The 15,814-nt window shown below is 43.5% G+C and overlaps 1 protein-coding gene across 1 annotated transcript in view; it reads right to left on the bottom strand.

Moving 5' to 3' along the window:
* Positions 1-15,200: 15,200 nt before the first annotated feature.
* The window catches only part of NEK11 (NIMA related kinase 11), a 124,178-nt gene continuing 123,564 nt past the window's right edge, over positions 15,201-15,814 (bottom strand). The window contains exon 17 of the mRNA XM_074900641.1: positions 15,201-15,248. The gene's annotated coding sequence lies outside the window, so the exon portion shown is untranslated. The remainder of the gene's footprint in view (positions 15,249-15,814) is intronic.

Below are 15,814 nucleotides of genomic sequence, written 5' to 3'. Positions count from 1 at the left end.
GTTCCTGACTACAGCTGTAGTTTAATCACTAGCTGTGTTTCATGCTGGAGTAAACCACGTGGCTGTAATCATGTTTTCAAACACAAACTCAGTCTTAAAGTTTGCTGTATTTTTGCTAATAATCTCTTAATGATGCTTGATGGATCTGCCTATTTCAGTGGGCTCTATCTTCAGGTTTTCACTAGTCCTTCCTCAGCCAGGCTCTCATGAGGTGTGTGAGTGAGAGTGAGGGGTGGTGCTGGTGTGAGTTCCTGCTCTGGGCAGGAGGAACATGTACACATGCAGGGGCAAGTCTAGAGATTTTACACCCTTAGAAGTCACAAGCTGTATGGTTCTTTGCTAGATGTGTCCCCAGAAAAGTTACCGGTAACTTATTTCCTGTGTCATACTCTAGGTAAGCTGTCACCTTTGAGCTGCCAAGCCCTGCGTGTGTGTTCAGACCAACTTTTTGTTCTAAGAAACTGCACCAGCTTCTTCCCCCCTGGAGAGCAGCTGGTTTTTCCCCATGGGAGCAGGGACTGACACCCCTCACAAACAGTCCTGTTGCTCTGCGCAGTGTGAAGCGGGATGGCAAAGCCTGGATCGCTGTGAGTTGTTTGGGATACAGCCTCAGCCGATCAATATTATCCTAGCTCTACTAATGCCTCCAAGTGAAAATGTCCCTGGATAAGGCTTCCAGGCCCAGACATTTGCCTCTCCCTCTCTAGTGAAGGGTGAACTGGTTTTGCCACACTAGTCCATCTTCCTCTGCTTCCTCTCGCCCCGAAATACTTATTTCTCCCTCTCCTGAAAGATGACTTCAGCTTAAAATACAGAGGCTGGAGATTTGATCTCTCTGATTTTCACCCATGTTGGATAAAACCAGCTGTGAATTATTTATAGCATCAATCTAAGTCCATTTTTTCTTTTCCCTTTTTATATTCGGGAATTAAGGGGAGTTCAAATGAATGTCTGTGAGATAGGTGGTGGGAGACTTTAAAAAGATGAAAATAACAGGAGGGCAGCTGCTGCATGTTGGCTCCATCGGTGCGGCTCAACACCCCACTGTCTACTGTGGGGCAGATCGACTTGAATTAATCGAAATACAGTTAATATTAAAAAAGCAGAGAAACTCTTCTTCCTGGGTGCTGGGTTTCCATTCATTCTGCAGTTTAGCTTTCTCCACAGGCTCATCAGAAAAAGAAAGTGCCATTGTGCCGATGATTGCTGGGTTCCTTCTTAGAGGAGTGGAAGAGGGGGAACAAGATACAATTTAGGCTTTACAGTCTGAAGGCACAGAAAGAGAAGTCCAAAACATTGCTGTGCCTGCTATTACCAAAACCATTTTCAACATCTCTGTAAAAACCTACACTGCCAAGTGGGTGTAGTGGAAGTATCCCTGGGGGTAATGAGATGCCTGTCCCCCACTCTGTCTACAGAGTCCAAAGGAGCAGCCTAGGCACAGGGCCAGTTTTCAGACCCACAGAGCAGTCCTAGGCAGCCCTGGAGGGGCTGTAGGCTGAGCACCACAGTGCTGAAGCACACGAAAATGTCATGTCCTGATCGGGGAGCCACTGCTTCCCTCCAGAAAATTTTGGCTGACCTCTGCAGAAAGCTCGTCTCTTTCTACTGAAGCTGTAAACACTTCAGGGTAGGTGTATTTTTGTCCTCAGTTGCTTGTAAACCCTCTTGCACTTTGGTTGCTCTGTAAATAACAATAACATTTAGGTCCTGCTGAGAAATGTGCTTAGTATGAAGTCCTGCAGGAAAATGTACTCGCCGTGGAGTCCAGATGGGGGATTTTGAAGGGGCTTGCAACTCTGCGCATTAACGTGGGGCCCAAACAAAGCTCTGAGGGAACATGGAATGCTTATGTCTGGTGGGATGGACACCTGAGGTGAAGGCATCAGGCAGAGACCTGGTGTGGCTCTGGGGAAGGACACTTCTCCCTGGCCCTGCACCACCAATCTCCATCCATCCCAGTTCCCCAGCAGCCCACTTTGGCTGGGAGGTCTGCTCGTGTGCTGGGGATGTCTACCTACCCCAGGTCTCCTTGACAGTTGTGTTCGCACCAAGAAGAGTGGCCAAAGCCTGGCGGGTTTCCTAGTCTTGTAAGATGTAGACTTACACCTGGACCTCAAGCACGCAATACAACCTAGTGATGCTCAGCCATGCAAAAGCATCAGCTGAGGCCAAAGTAAAGCAGAAAGGAAAGTGTGGTTGTGCCTAAGGAGACATCATGTGAGGCCACTTGGACCTGGTACCATGATCTGGCTGGTATGTGCCATGGGTGCTATTTTACTCCAGATGCTGAGTTGGTGAGATATGGAGCTGACTGGTCCCTGCTCCTCCTCCACCCCCACATGTATACTCTCAATTTACTACATCTATACCACTACCAGAACTTTTATTAGCACTAGATAAGAGTGAAAATTTGAGTAAACGGTCTAATTTTGCATTGTACAGAATTCCTTCTACCCTCATGAGAAAGATGAGCAAAAGGCTCTTCAAGACATACACAAAAACCAGATGACTTGTGCCTCTTCACTGCCGTGGTGTGGTGAAACAGTAACTTCTCTATGTACTGTGCAACCTTACATACAACAGATAAGAAATCGGTAGTAAACTATGGCTGCGTTCCAAGCTTGATGCTGAAAACATTTTTGCTGCACTAATAGGAAATCTGTACTGCAAAGAACTTTTTGAAGAGATGTCTTTAATTTTCTCTGTTACTTTCATCATTGCTAGTAAGTGACCTGCTTAATTATCATTGCTCTGTGTGCTTCCAAGGATTTTGTCCTTTCCCCTTCTCCCATCCAGAACCACCTACTCTGTGGGGAAGTGTCTGAAGGTGGTGCCTTAAGGGAAGAAATGCTCTATGGATTCTTTGCAAGGTTTTGGTAAGGGTCCTTTAGGTGAGAGTGAACTTTCACCCGTCCATCCAAAACAAGCAGCTGTCACCCCCAGGCACTGCAAAAGCCTAAAAACTCTGCCCATTATCAGTGGAGGGCTCCAGACACAGATGTATCTGGGGAAGCTGGGTGTGGGTGTGTCTGCTGTGATCGGTGACGTTCACGTTCCCTTCTGGTGTTTTAGCTGTGCTGAACAAGGCCTACTTGGTGTGGGGGTGAATTTTACTGCATCCTTCAGTGGCAACTCAGGCTTGTGATCAAAGCTGAAATTAGAGCCATGTTGTGACATTTGGAAAGGATACAGTGAAAACTTTAAATGTTACTGGGTCACTGAGAAAGGATAGGTTTGGTGTTAGTGTAGATACAGCACTTAAGGAGATTGGGTGATTCTAAATAGGCTTCTGCCCTCTTTGTTCCCTTTTTACAAATGGCATTTGACCCCACTATTGTGGAGCTGCCTGGGGAAGCGCAGGTGAAGGAGAGCTATAAAGATCTGTTTCCAGCAGCCCTGTTTTAGGAACGTACCCACTCAGGGCAGAAGTTGAGAGAAACTCACTTTGCTGAAGCGGGTCAGTCGAATGGGCACGAAGGCAGGCCAATGCCCACTGGTCTGAAGGGCTGTCTTTAGGAGGGTTCTGTTGTGACTCAAGGGCCATATTATCCATACAAAGTCTGTGAAGATAGTAGTATTGGTGTTTCCATCTGTTTCTTAACTATTTCGTAGATATTTTTTATAGTGATGATGTGCTTTTGAAGGCTATTGTGTGTTTCCCCCCAAAAAATGAAAAATTATTATTTTTCATTAAATATAACAACATTTTTTCCTACAGGACTTGAAATAATTGTTTGTTTCTCGTACTTCTGAACTCCATCTGGTTAGTTTTTCTCCATACGTTTGCTGTTATGCCTGCCTTCAAGAAGTGCTGAGCGTTACGTCTCTGCTTCATACTCTTGATAATTATTCATGTCACTAATAATGGCACTGGTTCTGGTCACAGAGACTTGGTGTTCAGAGTCACCCATGTCAGTCAATGGATATGTTTTCATCCTGCAGAGAAAAATTGTTTGTCTAACTTCTTTGGGTCAAGAACAAAAAATATTATCTTACAGCCATCAGTGCCTCTGCCTTCCTTTCATTAGAGTCACTAAAAACTTCCCTCTCATTCCTGGGGCCTTTGGATTAAGCCATTACAGAGAATGAGACTTCTTGAAATAAAAAATGTTTTTCTGTTCTCATAACTTACAGTAACAAACTTTCTAGGTTTGATCACTGCTGGTTTTGAAGCCGGTTCCAAGAAGATCAGTTTCAAAAAAATGCCAGTTCCCAGATTCACAGGATTGTGGTTTTTTTTCTTTCATTATGCTGTATGTATCAAGGCAAGGTTTATTTTCACCCTGGAGTGCCATCACACTCCCACATCAAGTCTGCCAGGATCAGCAGCAATCGTGGAAGTGACCCATCTGCACAGAGAGCCCATAGAGCAGTATAGATGAAAAGAGGCTTTAGGAATATAAAAAGAGTTAGAAAAGGATGTGGTCCCCATCTGACTGGGGTGGCCAACTGTTTGCATTGGACTACATCATGTGAAAAGGTGATTTGCACTGGTTGATGTTAACCATGGAGAAACAAAGCCTTCCTATTTCCCTCATTCTCTGTCATCCTTATACTCCCCATATCTTTGTGCCCATATTTGGTCTAGGATATCCACAAAATGAGATGAGTCTGGGTGAATTCATCATGATCAAGGATCTGTCATGCTTTGTCTTGATAAAGAGGCCCAGTTCTGGTCAGAAGCAGCAAGGATGTTCTCAGCAGCGTGTGTCTCAAAGACCAGAAACATATGGGACAAATGAAGGGAAAGTGGGGCAGAAATCCACTGAGATGCTCTCCTTTGGCAGCTCCAAGCCATAGACAGGCTTGGCTTACACAGGACCAGGGGCATACATCCAGCTACCTCTCACCACCTCTGGCCACCCCTTGTGCTCGGCGGGCACACAAGAGCACCGAGCCTGTACCAAATAATAGAGGATTGGCACTGCTCACCAGCCTGGGACAGCGTGTTAACAAAACCAGACACATTAAAGGAAGAGCTCAACATTTTCCTGGGGAGCACTGCAATTTAAACAATCATTTTTAGGCAGTCCTTTTCAGAAAGCCCAGCTGGGAAGGCCACCTGTCTTCTCTGGGCCATTGTGATAAGACGGCAAACTGTCTTGGAGTGCCTCCTCGCCGCAGGTGGCTGCTCAGCTGGGTTCTCCACAAGGCTTTTGATGTGTTGGGGAATCAAAGGGGGAGACACAAAGAATAGGCAGAAGTCATACATATGAATGTGCACATACATAGACAGTAACCTTTCCTCCTCTGATTACCCTAGCTATAAATGCTTGTGACATCAATACTTCATGAGAATGAACCATGCACGATTACCAAGTGCTGCTTCAGAATTGCAGGTGGACGGAGAGGATTTAATCACCTTAGTTTAAGGTAGTTTAAGTGACAGCTCAAGTTTTATGAAGTTACAGAAGTTGGAGTGAACACCATACAGATAAGCCATTATTCCTGCAAGGACGTTTCCTGGTGTAAGATGCACTATATATGAATTTGTTACATGGCTGCTCTTAGTTGCATGGTCTACTTCATGTAAAATAACACTGTGAAGCACTTACGTGTGTTTATTTACATATTTTTATATGCGCATATATATGCATATATATGCACACATGCATTTATATGTCCCTGTATATATTTTGTATCCATTTTACATATATGTGTATATATATAAAATAAACACACTTTTTAAAAATTTATATATATGCACACATATGGAATGCAAAAGTGCTAGGGTGAAGTGCTAGGACACTTTAACACTGACAGCTATTTTTAGTTGGGTAAATAAGAACACGAAACATTTCGAGCATCTGAGTTCTTTCCAGCTGTTAAGATGTAGCCAAAACAAGAGGTGTGTGTAGGTTTTGAAACTAGATTAATTTAACATCATATTTTAACTCCCAAATTATGCCTGATTTTGGTTAATTTTTGCACTCCTCTACATTTTATGCTTTACAGTAAGATTTAGCTTCCAGGTGTTTTCAGTAGGGAGACCAAAGCCTGGAGTATTTTCTGCAGCTCTGATTGCCAGTGTTGAAGATGCAGTTCAGTGGATGCAGGTGCAGACAGGACCGCAGGGACAGACAGAGGGATGGGGATGTTGCCATCAGCGAGAAGGGCCCTTTTACAAAGGAGGTATTCTTGTTCTTTAGCAATTATGCCAGAAGGTGTGGAAATAAACACCAGGAAAGAAAAATGGTTTTAAGATGGATAGGGATAAATTTTAGCCTGAAATGGGCTTAAGCAGTAGAGGCTAAGGTACTTGTCCATTTTAACACACAGCTTTTTCAGCTTATGAAGCCCACTTGGCCATATGCGATGACTACCAGGCCTATGCAGTCTCTTCCCCAGCTGTGCTCACAGCTAACCGCTGCTACTTCTGCTGTATAAATAATGGGGATTTAGCATCTCAGAACAGCTAAAAAGCTGAGAGGGAGATGGCAGTATACAGAGAACATGATGAAATAAAACTGAAGAACTTGTTACTCTTGGGGCTCTCCTGGGACAGAAAGTATCACAGGCTCCTGAGATCTTTTTAGCTTTGACTGGCTGCACATATGTGTGTTGTTTACCCTACCAAAGAAGATGCCTTTTAAAAGCGCATGCTGCATCATTTCACTGAATCTGGAGCATTCTCTGCAAGGGAAGATCATATGTTTTAAAATGGGACATTGGATCGGCTTGAAAAGAATCAAAACTGCACATCAGATGGGGCCCCTTGGCTTTGGTAGTTTTAGGACCATTATAAAATATCTTAAAAGCCCTTACGAGGATGGGGTGACTGAAGACTTTCTGAACGAGCATGAAACATCCCATGGCCTTCATTACAGTAGATCACGGGACAGTTATCCTCTAGTTTGAACTTGAGTGACCCTGTAAAGCTTCCCCTATATCAGATGCTGGGAGAACACAGGGTTATTTCCATGCTGCCAGGGCCTTGCTTAGCTAGGCTGCTCACTTTGGGGCAGCAGTCTCTGAACCTGGTCCCAGCCACACACTTGGTCACCCTGTAGCCAGCAGGGAACAGCCGTGGTCCCTGAGTCAGGAGGAGCAACTGGTCTTGGTGACAGGCAGGTAGAGTCTGCCAGTGATGCGATCACAGCCAGAGGCTACAGCACACAGGACTGTCCATAGCATCACGTACGCTGAGGAGGGTTTTACTACTGGTCTAGACCATCCAAGGACCTTCCTACTGAGGGGTAAAAAGACCTTCTGGCAATTGGGCTGTAGGTCAAGCAGTGTAACACTCTGTCTAGTGAAGCTGAGAGTCCAGCCAAAGGACTTTGGGGGTGGTGGTGGTGGTGGTGGGTGGGTGGGTGGGTGGGTGTGTGTGTGTGGGGGGGGGGGGGGGGGGGCTGTAAACCTCTGGGATTTTTATTAGAAATTGCACTAAACTATAAGTACTAAATTTACATTAATCTTCATAATCTGCAATGAAAAAGAAATTGGGAGAACCACCCAACTCCTTTCACAAAAACCCTTTAAAAATACCAACCGTTAATGTGATTTAGATTTGGAGCAGCAAAGAAAAAAGATTTGGAGCAGCAGAGATGCAAGATGCACCATATTGTGCAATATGATATTTAAATTATCTTAACCCTAGGAGAGGAAAGAGAGCAAGAACTCAAAGCAACAGCAATAAAATATTAAAGCTTTGAGAGACAATGTTGCATGCAGCAGTTTTTGTAGTCACTGCTATCAAAAGATAGACAGCGAGCTCTGAAAAAAGAAAAAGTCTGGTTGGCTGTGATGAAATGCCTGGTAATTGTCTGTCAGTTTTAGCTGAGGAAATTAGCAAATGACTCATGGGCTGCAAGCGGTGGGGAGCCTCATCCATCATCTACAGAGCAGCCTTCGCTTTCATACACTATCTGCTGTCGTTTAACTGAAGGACAATATAAAATAAAATGCAAAAGGTCATGAATAAAATGTTTCAGGAAGGTAGAGGTTTAACCCAAGCAGGCACAACCAAGGGTGATGCTAATGGTTGAGAGGTTTTTATTATGGCTGATGTTCAGAGAGGATTTCCTGAAAGCCTGGACCCTGCCATGGGGCTGGAGAGGTATGGCAGGGTGAGAGTCACAGTGACCTGAGCAGGAGGAGCTGGTGCAGGCGAGCATCAAACGGGACTGAACTCCAGGGAGCTCTGAGGTTTGTCTCTCCTTCCAGAGCGATGAGACTTAGGTACATAATTAATGTAGATGGCACTATAATCTCAGCTGGGAATTTCCTTGCATCTTTAGGTGGAAAACTAAAGCCTGAATAGCCCAGCTAAAAGCTTCTACTAAGAAATATGGGATGGGGTGGGATGTCTCAGTTCATACAGTGAATTTTGGAAGAGAAGTCACCCATTGCTTTTGTTAAGATGCAAACCTCTATTTTTACCCAGACTAATATGGACAATATCCTGGACTGGTGGAGGGATTAATAATACCCTAAAATAGAGAATTTTATTGGGTAAAAGGACTAGAAAAAAAATGTGTTTCTTACTAATAGACTATAACAAGCATGATTCTCCCTTTATAAAACCAGTGCTGTTCTGTTGTAACTCCATTGACAAAACAGAGTGTAGGTGGACTGGTGAATCAAACCTTGCGTTTATTTATAAAAGCAAGCAAACGATAAAATGTTTTCCCTGGCAAAGTAACTACTGCAAATTCAGTCTCTGAAATTGTGACTGGCTCTGTTTATAGGAAACATAACAGCTAGCTGAAGCAAGGGCCCTTTTGAACCCTCATCCCCAAATGCAGAATAGAAGCAGTCAAACTGAGCTTTATTCACTTCCTCATAAAATAACAAAATGATGTGAAATCAATAATATCATTTTCTGCCAAAGAATTTTCCAAAAAGTGAAAATACAGAAGCAGTCAAGTAAATGTAGTCTCAAACAACATGGCAGCAAATCAGTCATTCCTACATCGAACGGTATAGTAGTTTAGCAATATTGAAAATTGCAGCTGAGAAGAACAATTTTTCAGCTAAATTCCCTCAAGAAAAAAAAGCCCAGAATGTGCTTCAAATTATCATCTTTACAAACCAGCAGTAAGTAATTATTCTGTTTCATGCCAAAACTGATACACCTGGAGAGGGGCTAAAAAAACCCACCAAACTTCAATCAGAAAATGTGCTAGAGACAACTCCTTTGATAACAGACAACTTTGCTTTTTTCTGCTGTGAAGGGTGTAAATGTTATGTTGTCTTCTGAAGTGACTGATGAATAACCAGGGAAATGGCTCAATGTCTGTGCAGCTTTCTAAATGACCTAAATCCATCTTTTTTATATTTTGTCTTTTGCATTTCTTATTTATATTCTTAAATTACAGTCAGACTTCTGAGTAAGAAGTTTATAGATCTTTGGTAGGAAAGGGAAAGTGGTTTGGGGGGTTTTTTTTGGTAATTTTGTATGATTATGGGAAATCCAGTATTTCATGTTGTTTTTCACAGATTATATCCTTCTTACCCTTTCCACAGAAAACAGTTTTTACAGTAGATCCCATTAAAGTCTGCCAAACCAGAGGTAAAGATGAAAGTGCATTAGTATGAGAGCTAACAGAAGCTCAAATGTTGCATGAATCCTATTGATCCAGGATATCTTTAATGTGCTTTTTCATTTCTTTGCCCAGAACACAATCCACAGCTATTTGACAAAGCCAAATGTTCTCAGCACTCTACAAAGGCAGGGGAGAAAGTCAACCACAGAGCAGATGGTAGGAGCGCTGGGTCAGCTTGCTGCAGAGGGAGTTACTGGGAGTGCATTGGGTGCTGCCATGCTAAAGATGCCCTCCCAGCTGCCTTGTCAGAAGAAGGAGGGGTCTAGACAGGCGGTGTTTAATGCCCAGGTGAGAAGCTTGGGATTCATTTGGCATGAAGAACAGTAGGAAGTCAGTTCAAGCTGTGAGGTTGGTTAAGTTAGCCCTGGGAGAAACAGTCCTCTCCTGGTGAGGCCAGGCCAACCACCCTTGCTGGAGGTGCGTGCAAGCCAGTGGGGCTGGGCAGTGCTCCCCCAGCTTCTGGGACAAACACCTTGGCCAGCTGCTTTCGCCTCACAGAGACAGTTGTGGTGACTGAAACGGGAAAAAACAGGACAAATAGCGAGTGGCAGCAAGAAATGGGAGCATTCAGTCATGCTAGAGAGGACACGACTCAGCAGTGACTCTCATGTCCCCTGCTTTGCAGCCTTTGCAGCCCTCTGGTGTCCAACATCCCGGGCCTACCACCAGCCAGTGCACGTTGACGTTACCTCCCTTTCCTGCACCCCAGGGTTGCAGCAGTCCCTTCCAGCCCAAGCACCAGTCTGACTTGCTGCAGTCCCCCTGACTGTCATTCCCTTTGGCCCCCTGCAATCATTTCATCTCATTCCTCCCTCAGTGGTTTCTCAGATGTCAACCAGAGATAAGCAAAGGCGGGAAAAGCCAGCGACTAGATGTAGGTCAAAAAGGTGAGGCATGGGAGAAGGTGGCAGTACAGCTCTCTTCAGAGAGACCAGAAACACCTTCTTTGGTGGAGGTATTTCTGCCACCTTGCTTTAAGGAACCTGTAAAAAAAATGTATTCCAAGGTCATGCTGGCTCTTAGATAGCTGCAAGCCCCAAGACACACATTGCTTAGCCATACCTATGTCTCATTCCTGGACAGACACTTCCTTGGACTTATCAACAGCTCACTGCACTAGAAGACAGAGCATATGGACGGGAGAAGTCCATCTCAGGTACGGCAATGAGTTGCACTTGCCTGTGCCAGGAATCATTTCTTGCACCCAGCAGTTTATTGCCTGGTGATTTTTCAGAAGCAGAACATGGGCAGAACAACTGCCATCTGGAAGAAGGTGCTTGGAAATGACTGTAAATACAAAGTGATGAATAAGTAAGAAAAGTCCTCAGGAGGCTTTGGGAGAAGCAAGGAACTTGCACCTGACCCTGTGGGGAGGGTGAATGAGCAATTCCACCATGATAGAACATGAGTCAGGGGCCAGTAGAGGTATGGGCTTTTTCCTTCCAGGCTTTTCCAACCCAGGATCAACCTGCTGCTGCCCAGGGACCATTCGTTAAAGGCATTGCCTTTGGGCATCACCCCGCTCTGAGTGAAACAAGTTGCTCTGCAATCAAGACAGTGTTTCCATAACACTGCCAGAAATTCAAAGCAGGTACTGTAAGTCAACAAAAAGCTAATTCCCAAAAGGTTAATTAAACTGAGCGAGACTTGTAGATGAAATGCAACAGCTGACTGCCGCAATTAACTCTGGCGTCGCAGTTAGCATTAGGTGGCACTCCAGTGTGGGGGAGCTCCTCAGATGAGTTATTTTGGCACTTACTCCCCTGGGGGGAGGTCCTGTATATATCAGTCATTTCGTTCTTGCCATCCTTCAGGAGATGGAAATTAGTGACAATTCAGTCAACTGGAGGAAAAACATGCATTGCTTCTCTACAACCCCTCTGAACAGAAACTCATAAACACTGAGTTATAAAGTATAAGGCTCTATTTAAAGTCAGTTTTCTAATGTAAATGTAACACATAAAGACTGCATATTACTGCGCAGCCTTCGTCATGTCTTCTAGGTAAAGGTGGAGAGAGAAGACTTAAGAACAGTTCTGTGGGCTTGGGAAGGCTGGGCAATACCTCTAGCCAAAGCAAGGCTTTGCAACCAGTGACAGAACACAGAGAAGAGTTCCTTTTTTTTCCTTTAATATATTGACATTTAGTCCCAACATGGGCATTCCAGTAAACAGGGATTCAGAGCTGCAAATCTTTCCTGTTCCACCCCACTGAGACAAATGTCCCATGCAAACCCTTCCAGGACATCTGGCAGGAAAGGGGAGGGAGCCAGGAGCCAGCGGATCCCAGTTCACATGCTCTGCTGCAACTGTCTGGGAACAGTCTCTCTTGCAGGGAACAAGGCTCACACCCCAGGCTGGTGTCCTCATGAGGTGGAGAAGTGATCCCCACCTGCCCTGCTCCCCTCCATCAGCAAGCAGCAATTGCTCAGCTGTGGGCAGCGTTTGGCCCGTGCAGGTGGAGGCTTTTTGCTCCTGGTCCTGGGGAGGGGAATGGTACGTGCATGCATGTACTGCTTTCCAAGCTGACTCACTGAGCCGGTGAGACAGATGGAGCCGACAAAGTTCATCTGCCCACGCTCCGCCGTTGTCTTCCACGGCAAAGATCCGGAGCGCATAACTTCCCGAGGTCCACGCCAGATCCTGCAGGCAGCTCTGAGCTCCCTATGGGGGACTGTTGCCTCCAGATGAATAGCTATTGTTGTTGTCCCCAGGAGGTACCTGCCACATAATAACATTCAAGAAACTCTTCCAATTACTGCCTTTTTATAGAAATATGAGGAACAATTACATAACAGCTGCATGCAATTACTACATCAGGTGATGTGACCTTTTCAAAATCAAAAAGTAATATAATTTTACAGGTAGAACAGAAAAAAGTTTTTCTTTTTCTCTTTGAATATAAAAAAATAAAACCTGTGAGTTCAAAACAAAACTCATTCTTTATTTGTAGGTTTTCTTTTTAAAACACAGGTAATAGTTGTTCTTTCACTAACATCTCACACCAGTTTCTGGCCATCTGTGGAATAAAAGTAAGGCATAAAACAAATAAGTAATCCCATGTGCAAAAGTATGAAGACTGTACTAAGACTACCAGACTGTACCTTGAGGTTAAAGCTCTCTTTTCTCTAGAATAAGCTGAGTTTAACGTGCACCCTGGAACATCCATTGACATTCTTTGTCACTTTCCCCTCCTTTTTTTCTAATATAACTAGTGGAAGCTTCCTCTCTGAAACTTCAGCCTGACAAGTGCTATTAACATTGACCATGTCTTCAGAAGTTATTGACAGCACTACTGCATTCAGATTGGTTCCTTAGGCTAACACATAGAGTAGTTTCCAAGGTTGGAAAAAAGGCTCCTGCTAAAGGCAGTCGATAAATATATAAAGAAACAATATATAATGCATGTCTTGAAATCAAGGGCTGAGGAGAAGAACGTTTTTTCCCTCCCTACGTCATCACTAGACAAACTTTTGTATGGTCTGGGGGTTTCCTTCTCCATCAGGGCTTTTCCCTTTGCAAAAGACTTATCCATGGTTCTGATATATGTTTTTGTGCTCTCTCCCTTTCTGGACTTAATTCCTTGATGTCTGGCAGGGCTACTGTACCACGGACTGTCCTGAATTACTCTCACTGTGTGGGGAAGGGATGTTTAGCATGGGGACCGGGAGATGCCTGGCTGGACAATGAGGGAAGAGAGAATGGAGCCTTACTTTATACCACAAAAGTCTGTAACACTGTTCTCACTAATCTGACTTTGAAGTGGACTAAAGGAGAGCCATTTCCATGTCTTCCCAGCTGAACAACCCAGGAAGAGCACCACAGACTCTGGAGTCCTCAACTCTTGATGCTTTTTTTATAGCCTCTGTGTGTATGGTTGCAATGAGCAGTTATCATTTAAGTGATTAAATTACAACAGTGAGCAGTCACCATTTAAGTCTAATTCCCACAAAAATTGTTGCAATGCTCAAGACCCATGCCTTGTCCCTGGCCTATCTCATACAGAGCAGTGTGGAGACAAACTGGACGTTTCCTGGTACCCATGTACCTCTTTCCTTGGACTGTAAAAAGACATCAGATGGCAGAACAGGTCACCATCACTCCAGTGCCTCCTGCTAATCTCTCTCCATTCAGCATAGCTAGGCAAGGATACAAAGATAGATGCAGACGTCGTGAGAAGGCAGCCTGAGAAAGCTGATCCAGATTGTCCCACTTGTAAATTAATTCTTTATATCCCAGTGCCTTCAGCAGTTTATTTTGTTCATAGATGGAAGGTCATGAGATCCAACAAACAGCCTTTATGCTAAATTATCAGTGGCTTGTTTTCTCCATTTAATTTGCTCTCTGGTATCATATTTCCCTTGGATCATATGTTCCTTTGGAGAAATCTTGTTCTGAAATTAATCTGAAATTATGCATATCTACCTAGAAGAAGCTGGGCATGGACAGGTATAGGATGGCGTATTAGATGCCGTCAAAGTTATTAAAAAAACAGCACTGTTCTATGTATTTTCCCTAGAAGAAAAGTAACTTTATCTCTAAGCTCCTGAATGGCCTCACAAAGACCTGTAAATGTCCACTTCAGCCAATTTCTATCCATGCGCCTTCCTATGGATGTGATCTGATGCAGCTTATTAGCCAAACATATTCAGGTCCTTTTTTAAAAAATCTTATTATGCTAATAAATAACGCATTCTTTATTTTTAGATCTATCTGTTAACACTCTACATAGCTTAAATGGCATATGGATGCCCAGGACTACAAAACATTCAGAAGTCTTATTCTTCTGCTTTTTGACAAACCCTTTTCCTCCTGCTGAGAACATTTCCATCCTTGTGATTGCTTTTATGTGGCCCCAACCTCTGAAAGCAGATACCACAAACAATATTTGAGGAGGCTGAAGGACCAGTGATGTGAAAATTGCTTCAGTGCTAATTCTACTTTCTAAATATAGACACATTTTTTTCCTGAATACAAGGACAAGACAACAGAAAGTGAATGATACTGATGCTTACTTCTACTCCTTCACAACAGCTTCTGCAATATATATGTGGGATTGCTGGGAGACAGATTTTTACACCCTAAATCTTCATGTATAGGTATTTTACATAGAGGCCATTCCATCTTTCGTGATGCCGAGGAAAGAAATGTGTGTGTGTGTGTTTACCTATATATATGTTTATGTATATGAAGAGAGAAAGAGACACATACATATATGCACTACAAAATTAGGTCTTTTTTAAAAATGCATGGATTTAATGCACTTAAAATTGACACCTTCTGTCTATTCAGAAGAAAGTTTTGTTCTGGGCAAGAGACATGTTGTTTATTATCATCTTTGTGCCACGTGTTAATCCTATCCTTAGCCTCAGGTGGAGTCTTTCTAAGATTATTCTTACAGTCAAGTGGCATTATAGGCTGGACTTGCTACTGTTGTATTTCAGTGTATAGCAATAATGTCATTGCTGTAATTTGTTATTATTTTTTAATTTATTGATTTATTTGGTATAGCATCTGTTAATAAGAAAACTTTGTTTCAGGCATCTGTTTCTGTCTACTTGCTGAATGCCTCTGCTGCTGATGCTGAGTTTTCCTTGCCAGGATGTAAGACGCGTTCTGATAATATCTCCTTTGCATGCCATGGACCTGATGGATGGAGCAGTCTCTGCATTTTGATGTGGACAAGAAATAAATCCACCTGGGAGAAAAAAGAAATTCAAATGAGAGCTCATAAAGCAACACTGCTGCCAAAATGCTAACACTATTTCCCAATATGCGTGGAGATGAATTACAAGTAAAATCAAAGGGTTGTGTTGTCACTTTCTGTAGGCTTGTAGCAATCATTTTTTAAATTTGAGCAGCATTTTAATGACAACGGTTCACAAAACTTGAACTATGTTTTACCATTTTTCTTTAAGAGTCTTCACAAAAACTTGTCCATAACACACCCACAGAAGACTACAACTTACTGAAATTGGAGACGGAGGGATGTGGTGGTCCTTATAGGTGTTATGTAAGCATTGCATATAATCCTCTCTTTTAGGTTGCTCTGCCTCCCCTTGTCTCTTACCCTGACTTTCAGTTTTCTCTCTTCCTTGCTCTTGTCATGCCTAGCAGACTGTAGTCCTTTAGGGACAAGATCACCATGGTACAAGGTCCCACCACCCTCACACAGGGTCACTGAGGTGGTTGCAGATACTTTCACACTGAAACTGTTGAATCGGGTTGTAAAAAGTTCTATTAGGAGAGGCAAGATTTCTCATG

This window comes from Athene noctua, chromosome 2, assembly GCF_965140245.1.
Source record: "Athene noctua chromosome 2, bAthNoc1.hap1.1, whole genome shotgun sequence".
Taxonomy (NCBI): Eukaryota; Metazoa; Chordata; class Aves; order Strigiformes; family Strigidae; genus Athene; species Athene noctua.
This window is presented reverse-complemented; position numbering and strand designations above follow the sequence as displayed.